At 35.0% G+C, this 9,232-nt stretch overlaps 1 pseudogene; it reads right to left on the reverse strand.

Moving 5' to 3' along the window:
- Positions 1-7,207: 7,207 nt before the first annotated feature.
- Positions 7,208-7,345, reverse strand: LOC145258527 (U2 spliceosomal RNA; annotated as a pseudogene).
- Between the last annotated feature and the right edge of the window lie 1,887 nt (positions 7,346-9,232).

Here is a 9,232-nt window from a genome sequence, read left to right on the forward strand (position 1 = left end):
CCCCGGTCTCTACTAATGGTTACTGGAATGCTAAGTAATTTTTTTCCTGTTTACAACAATTATGAAAATATAGACGGCCATCTTCTTCATTGGGTGTTTTATATATCCGTATAGTGTTTATTATACCTAGTTAATTATTCATGTTCGTTGTTATAGCTCACATGGGTTTTCATTAGGACATAATAGGAATTCTCCTCAACAAAGATTGAGCTGACATTTACTTAACATCCATTTCTTTTATCTTGTATAAGGTTGACATACTCTTTTGTGATATGTCGAATTAACATGTAGTATTTCTTTAACAGATGCGCACTTGCAATATTTTTATTTATATTTTAGTCATTTATTTATTTGATTTGATTATTTCATTAATTTTTCTTGTGTATTGTTATCCTAAATTAAATTTTATTCTGTGCATACAGTTGTTTAGTATTTCATTTCTAAATTACTGAGGATCTCTAAATTTTAGAATTCCAAATTTCTCATTAATACATAATCGACACGACTTGTCTAAATTTGTAAACGTACCGGCATGTCGTACAATTTTCTAATCGATTATTGTCTAGCGTCTGTTTTTTAAAGTTCCAGTAATGGTCATTAGTGCTGGGTTGTTTTTTTTGCTGTTTTTCCTGTTTTTAAATGTACTTTTATGGCCGTAATATTTGGTTTTAAAATCAAGAGAGGTTATAGCCACGTTGTACTTATTGCTATCAGTGCTTTAACTTGGACATTTAATTTTAGTGCACAAATTGCATGTGTTCTGCAGTTACAGCTTTTCACTTTATTATTGACTGTCTTACTCTTATTTGAGTTATTGCTGTTAAAGTTTGGATTGTTTCTATTTTTAGTGGCTATACTTTTATTCTTATTAGTGTTATTTTTATATATTGTTTACTTTTACGCTTTTTATTATTATTTTTATACTGCTATCATTAATACTTTGAAGTACATTTTTTTTAGTTGTCGAAGCATTTGTACGATGATTTTATATTACTTTTGTTGAATATTTCGTGCAATGAACTACTTATTGTGAATTACTTTTGATTAGGTTGAGGACTTCCTTGCCCAATTTAACTATTAGCATCGTAATATAGGGTGTTGTATACCAGATGATATTTCATTTTTCCTATTTGTAATAATGTTATAATTATTGGTGTCCCGTTGCACGTACTGTCGATATTATGGTACCTATCTTATTTCAGGGTTGTATTGCAAATGTTGCTTAACTTCTTCATCTTTGTTGCTAGAGTTATTGCTAATAAATACTGCGTTCGATAAAAGCTGGTGTCTTGTTTAGGATTGATATGGGATTACTATTTAATGCATGTATTACAATATTCTAAAGCGATATAATATATTGTGTATATATTTTCAATACTAACTTAAACTATGCTTAGTATTTGACTAGAGCTTAGTATTAAAGAATTGAAATATATTTATAGCAATTAAGCTGCACTCAATAGTTAGGATATTTTGCTTTTATATAGTCATATGATGTTACCTCTAGCTAATTAAATAATAAGGTTCGGGTTTTCTCTCGGGTTAATGTTTTCGTGAATAAATCGCTAAGCTTCTCTCGAAAAGTCCTGGCTAACCTACTTGACATATTTTTCCGCTTTCTTTTGTGGTACATTACTTTTGTGAGTGTTTGAAACTGATAGTTCATCTTATTTTTGTACATGTGTGATTGGAATAATTTCTTTTTCTTTATTTTGCTATTCACTTTTACCTCAGTTAAACTTTGGGTGTGTGTGTGATACCGTCATGTAATGTAGAAATAGGAATCCCAATGTTACCCATTGATAGCTGTTTGGTCGTGTTAGTCTCCAGTCACTTTTTATTCTTGGCCCAATCTAATCTCTCCGATCTCTCTCGGGTAACCTTTGAGCCGCCAATCGCCTTCAACTATGTCAACTCGTGATTGGCGTCAACTCTGACTCATTGACAACTCCTAACTGTCATCAACTATACTGTCGCAAGACACTAGAGTCTGCAAAATGCTCCCCACAGTCATAAAACCCCTTGTCAATCCTAAACAAAAGATCTGGAAAAAAAATGGTTTAATCACATATAGTTTTCAGATATGGCATTACATTACCTTTTATTTTATTTTATTTATTTATTTATTTTGTATTTATGTTGATTTGATAAATTAAATTTATTCTATGTTTACAATTGATTGCAATTTCATTTCTTTAGTTTAGTATCTTTACTTTCAAGTTTAAGGCTCAAACATTATTTACACGGTTTTATTTTATTTGTTACACTCTTTTGGAGGATGAAAATTCCACAAGAAAACGGGGCGTAAGGGACAAAGTAATAAATAAAATCAAGATGTAAATGACTCTCCGCTTGAGATCTATGGTTCAGTCCTTACTGCGGACGACACATGGGATAAAATTGCGAATTATTAAAGACTTGTATCAGGTTCTGCCCGACAGAATGAGAGCATGCTACAACTGTGGTTCAAAATTTCGAGCAAATTCCAAAGTTTGACAGCAAAGTTTCCGAGTTCGACAAAAAAAAAAAACTGAAGTAGGTCAGAGGTTACATCGATTAAAATTTAATATGAGAATCGTAGTCATAATAATCCCAATAATACGTATTATAAATCCTCATTAAAAAAACAGAAACATACAGAAAGTTCTATTTATGCTTAACTGTGACCGTATGAGAGAGTGATTGATTAAAACCATCTTAAAACATTTCAAATGTGAAAGAGTTATTGGTATTCTGTGTAAAAGGTAATCGTGATGTATGACATTTGTCCATGGTCGGGATGCTTATATCTACCAGAAATCAACTCAATTGATGGTATGCTGAACATCAAGCGTTGATAATAGACCTTAATCAATACTGCCCGGTGGGTTCGAGAAAAAGATTCCCGATGTCGCCATGATACATCTGAAAAGGTCGAAGATTACACCGGCTGATACGTAGAGAAAATAACACTCAAGATTACAACAGCCGTCTGAATAATCCAAATAATGCAAAGTATCAATTCATAAGTCATAAAGAAAATTCTATTTCATACTAAACCGTGATCGATTGAGACACTGCTTGATTGAACCGGGTTTGCTTTACAATCCACATTGGCATGAAAATGTGGCCAAAAACAAAAGAATAAAATATAAATTTATACAAAGGAAATATAATTTACTCTTATACTTATATGTAGAACTTTTTAGTGGCGTTATCCATTTTAAAACGTTTATTCAGTTCGAACGTAGGGAGAGAACAAACAAAAAATGACCGCGAATTGACACCTAAATTTTTAAGTTTTTATAATAACTTTAAAATAAAAATTATACAAAATACAGTTGGAAAACTACCCAATATATGTTACCGTAACATATATTGTTTGGGTTTCTAACAGTATTTTGGTTTATTTTTTAATCATTATCAAAACTTTAAATATCTAGGTGTCAATTCGCGGTCATTTTTTCCTGTTCTCAACGCTATATGTTTTTCGAGTCGAATAAACGTTTTAAAGTGAGTAGAACCACTAAAAACGGTTCTCAAATTGATAGAATATTAACTAACTTTAACTTTAATAACGTTTATTCGTTATACATTCCCTTTTCGACCACGTTTTCAGATCTATGGATTGTAAAACAAACCCACTGAACCCATCTGAAAATGCTGTTTCCGATGTGACAGATTGATCGGTAGTCTGTTTAAAATCTAATCGTGACCGACTGGTGGACTGGCCCCCTTAAAGAGATGCTTTAGCACATCTAATAAACTCAAAAGTCAAATGTATTCAATAGTTAATAAATACCGTTTCTAACATTATTTCTAGTCGATATTCCGCTCAGTTTAGCCGAAAACAGCGGAAAAGGCAATCGAATTGTTAATCGCTTCACGTTCTCCTCAAGCGAATGATTCCATTGCTATTCAGCTTCTGAAACGTTTGCAGAAAGAGAATTGGCATTTCGTCCTTATTTAGAAGTTCACGCAACTGTAAAGTAGTAGACAATCGGTTGCCTTTAATGTTGACGCTTACCGCCTGCTATTTATTTCCATCAACACAAGTGGTTAGTGACGCCAGTAACTCGAGGACGCCAATTATTCTCTCATGGTGATACAGTGTCCGTTATTTTTACTACGTTCCACGCCTTTTTTATTTGATTTTATTGCTTGTTTATTTTTTGTCATGTGTATATGTTATTTCCCTCTATTTAAACAAAAAAACTAAGATGTATTCTTATCAGAAAGGGATCTTGTTTTAATCGTATCTGGTAATTCTGCACCAAATTCAATGAAAATATGATGGAGTTGGATTACTTTACATTATATTTTATCTTAATTATTATAAAACTATGTGGACCGTCCGGGCCTCCTTGCTTGCTTCCATAAACTTAAATCTTGTATATATATATATATATAGTCATCCACATACAGCACTGTTTCGCTGTTTCACAGCTCATCAGCGCGGCTAGACAAGCAACTACCTCAAACCAGGATCGAAACGACAGTCGGAGCTTCTAACCGTTGCGCTATACGGCTGCTGCTATGCGGGCAGTGAATTAAAAATGTTTTGACATTATCCAAAGTACCTAAGTTCAATTTATTTACACAAAGAGCATCGTTTCATACGCTAATGGTAATTTGTATATCAATTATGTGAATATATATTTTAGTTCCTTATAATATACGCCAATCCTTTTTTTCAGAAACTCAATGTAATTACAAATGACAAAAGACTATATTCCAAAGTTCATGATGTTGACCATCTTATAATTTATTTCTTTAATTCAGTTGACATTTACAATTCTTGACGGTATCTGTTTCGTAGCACAAAATCAATCTATTTATTATCATTATATCAATTAGCGAATCTATTGTACCCTTAACTCATCATATATATATATAAACATATATATATATATATATAGAGAGAGAGGGGGGATGTTTTATTTGTTTTTATTAGCGATACTCTTTGAAGGAATTCACTTATTTATACAAAAGTGCATTTTTACCTAAAAGCGAGTTGGGAATAATTTTTCCTTTGGCCGATTTGGTACCCCCTAAATGGGGAGCGGCATATATATATATTATTTTTAAAATATAATTATCCACTGACACGGGTTTCGTCGTCTACGACCCATCAGAGTGGCTGAATCTAGCGAGTTTCGAAATCAGGACCCCGTGATAAGAAGCCTAAACCTCTACCACGGGACCACCTCGCTTGACTACTGAACGTATCGCGTTTTTATGTAGATGTTTTAATTTGTTTTTGTTAGCGATACTCTTTGAAGGAATTCAATGATTTATACGAAAGTGCATTTTACCTAAATGCGAGTTGGGAATAATTTTCCCTTTGACCAATTTGGTACCCCCTAAATGGGGAGCGGCATATATCATATATATATTATTTTTTAAATATAATTATCCACTGACACGTGTTTCGTCGTCTATGACTCATCAGAGTGACTGAATCTAGCGAGATTCGAAATGAGGACCCCACATATATATATATATATATATATATATATATATATATGATTAGTTTTTTTTTTTTGTCTTTTTTGGAAAAAAAAATCCAGCAGAGTGCTCAATTAAAAGGAAAATCCGAAAAGTAAGAGCGTATTTATATCTGAGATGAGAATTGGCTGAAGAGAGCTTGATATGGATATATAAAACGGTCCTAATTATCGGGCTTGAAACCGACGGTACCAATGACTTGTCTCATCTAACAACTTTCTGTGCACAAAATGCAATATATATATATATATATATATATATATATATATATATATATATATATATATATATATATAAGTGAAATTCCAAACTATAGAGAATCTAAATGTATAAATTACAATAAATGCGTGAAAGAAGTAAATAAAGCACAAGATGTTTTTATTATGTCCATGACAAATAAACATAAAATATTACAGTCTACATTTGAGACAGGAAAGATAATATGCTAAATTTACCACAAAATTTAAACATCCTAAAAAAACAAATTAGAAATTCACAAATACTTATGGAATACTTAAAAAAAAAAGTTTGTAATAGTTAGCATTGATAAAGCAGCAAATAATATATCGTTTATATGTAAAAGGCATTATATACAAAACTTATTGTTAGAAATTATTGATAAAGGTGCAGATACCTGTAAATTAATAATGAAATCGATAGTATTGTTCTAAATAGTATTATTTGTTAAATATTAGGGTTAAAATTATAGGATAATATAAAAAAAAAAGCTTTCATGTATGTATTGGTTACACACAAAACCAGTTAGCGCCCGTTTTATTGTTCCTATTTACAATGTCTCCCCACGGGACAAAGTTATACACCATGATCGTTCTTCAACGTGAAGAAAAGGAACAAAAATTAAAAATTGTCTCAATCGTGAAGGATTTCTCCTCCACTGACAGAGAACAAAAATTGAAGTGCAGCATCTGAAGAACAGATACTACACTTTGATCAAGGTATTTAGTTGCTCCCCCACCAAGCAAATTAGGCACAATGCCAATTTTTAATGTGAGGAGTGAAGGGGAAATGGGAACCAACTCCCCGGGGAGTAGGGGAGCTGGATAGTGACAATTGGTATGAAGGGTTGCCCCTACATTGACCAAGGTCTTATATGTGGGGTCGCCCCCACATATGGTCTTTGCTTGCAGTATCTGCCGGAACAGTTACTACACTTTGATCCCTACCCGAAGGCCAAGCAGCGCCCGTTTTATTGTTGCTTCAAAGATGTGCATCGCGAAGCCATTAAGTAAAGCTATATCTAAAGTATTTAAACTAATTATCAATGAAATAAATAACTTCCACCAGAAAAGAAAATTCTGTAGTAATATAAATCTATTTTGGGTGGTAAATAAAGCGTATCTAGTCAAAGAAAAAGTAGATCACATAAATTCTTAAAAAAAAAAACTAAATCTATAGCTACGTATGAATTTATTACTTTATATTAAACAAGGCTGATAGCCATTAGTCACGTGCTCTAGTGTAATGAATGAATGCGTGAATGTAGGATTGACATGAAATTCTAAAACATGAAGTAAAATGACCGAAAAATGGACTCAAATGACTTAAATAAATAAAAAAATAAATGACTTAGAATGACTTTAATGAACTTAAGGGTGAATTGAATAATCTTAAGTATGACTTGAATGCTTAAAAAATAACTGGAATCCTTCAAAAACAACTTGAATGACCTGGAGAATAACTTGAGACTGACTGGTTGTAAAGTGAGTGATCATTTTACATTAAATTAATACAGAAAAGTGATCTCCCACTTTATATCACAAAGTTACAAACATAAGTACAGCATGTAGTAAGAGCAGATACTACACTTTAATCTTGGCCAAAAGGCCAAGAAAAGGGTATTTATTTGCTCCTCCACCGAGCAAATTAGGCACAAGGTCGATTTTTATAGTGAGGAGTGAAGGGAAAATGGAGGCCAACTCCCCGGGGAGTAGGGGAGTTTGATAGTGACAGTTGGTATGATGGGTTGCCCCTACATTGACCAAGGTCTTATATGTGGGGCTGCCCCACATATGGTCTTTGCTTGCAGTATTTGCCGGGACAGATACTACACTTTGATCTTGGCCAAAAGGCCAAGAAAAGGGTATTTATTTGCTCCCCCACCGAACAAGTTAGGCACAAGGCCAAATTTTAATGTGAGGAGTGAAGGGAAAATGAGGACCCACTCCCCGGGGAGGGGGGTATTTATTTGGTCCCCCACCGAGCAAATTAGGCACAAGGCTGATTTTTAATGTTAGGAGTGAAGGGGAAATGGAGACCAACTCCCCGAAATGTAGGGAAGCTGGATAGTGACAATTGGTATGAAGGGTTGCCCCTACATTGACCAAGGTCTTATATGTGGGGTTGGAATTTATTTGCTCCCCCATCGAGCAAATTAGGCACAAGCCCGATTTTTAATGTGAGGAGTGAAGGGGAAATGGGGACCAACTCCCCGGGGAGTAGGGAAGCTGGATAGTGACAATTGGTATGAAGGGTTGCCCCTACATTGACCCAGGTCTTATATGTGGGTTCGGAATTTATTTGATCCCCCACCGAGCAAATTACGCACAAGGCTGATTTTTAATGTGAGGAGTGAAGGAGGAATGGAGACCAACTCCCCGGCGAATAGGGGAGCTGGATAGTGACAACGGGTATGAAGAGCTTCCCCTATATTGACCAAGGTCTTATATGTGGTGTTGGTATTTATTTGCTCCCCCACCGAGGAAATTAGGCACAAGGTCGATTTTTAATGTGAGGAGTGAAGTGGAAATGGGGACCAACTTCCCGGGGAGTAGGGGAGCTGGATAGTGACAATTGGTATGAAGGGTATGTATTTATTTGCTTCCCCACTGAGCAAATTAGGTACAAGACCGATTTTTGATGTGGAGAGAGAGGGAGGGAGGAGGGAAAAGGGGACAAGCTCCCGATGGTTGGGAAATGGGAGCTGGATAGTGACAATTGGTATGAAGGGTAGTCCTTACATTGACCCAGGTCATATAAATGTTGGGTTGGTATTTATTTTCTCCCCCACCGAGCAAATTAGGCGCAAGGCCGATTTTTTATGTGAGGAGTGAAGGGAAAATGGGGACAAACTCTCCGGGGAGTAGGGGAGCTGGATAGTGACAATTGGTATGAAGGGTTGCCCTTACATTGACCAAGGTCTTATATGTGAGGTTTCCCCCCACATATGGTCTTTCCTTGCAGTATGTATTTATTTGTTTCCCCACTGAGCAAATTAGGCACAAGGCCGTTTTTTTAATGTGGAGAGAGAGGGAGGGGGAGGGAAAAGGGGACCAGCTCCCGATGGATTGGAAATGGAAGCTGGATAGTAACTGTTGGTATGAAGGGTTGCCCCTACATTGACCAAGGTCTGATATGTGGAGTTACCCCCACATATGGTCTTTGCTTGCAGTATCTGCCGGGACAGATACTACACTTTTAAGTTTTTTAGGGGGGCCAAAAGGCAAAAAAAAAACTTAAAAAGCTAAGAATAGCATCTATTAACAACAGACCTTTGATCTTAACCAAAAAGGCCAAGCACAAAAGTGTTACGGACAAACCGACCGACCGACCGACCGACCGACCGACGGACTGACTTATAGAGTCGCTTGCACGCGACTAAAAATACCACAAAGAAGCAATTAAAGAATAAAATGATCCTATAGATCTAGCTGTTGGTAAATTCGTATTTTTAAACTCCAAATTTTTCTGGTGGAAAACAGATATGGTAAGACTTGCGTTTCCAAAA

Source organism: Euprymna scolopes, chromosome 33 (assembly GCF_053919585.1).
Source record: "Euprymna scolopes isolate OS-2025 chromosome 33, ASM5391958v1, whole genome shotgun sequence".
NCBI classification, from domain to species: domain Eukaryota; kingdom Metazoa; phylum Mollusca; class Cephalopoda; order Sepiida; family Sepiolidae; genus Euprymna; species Euprymna scolopes.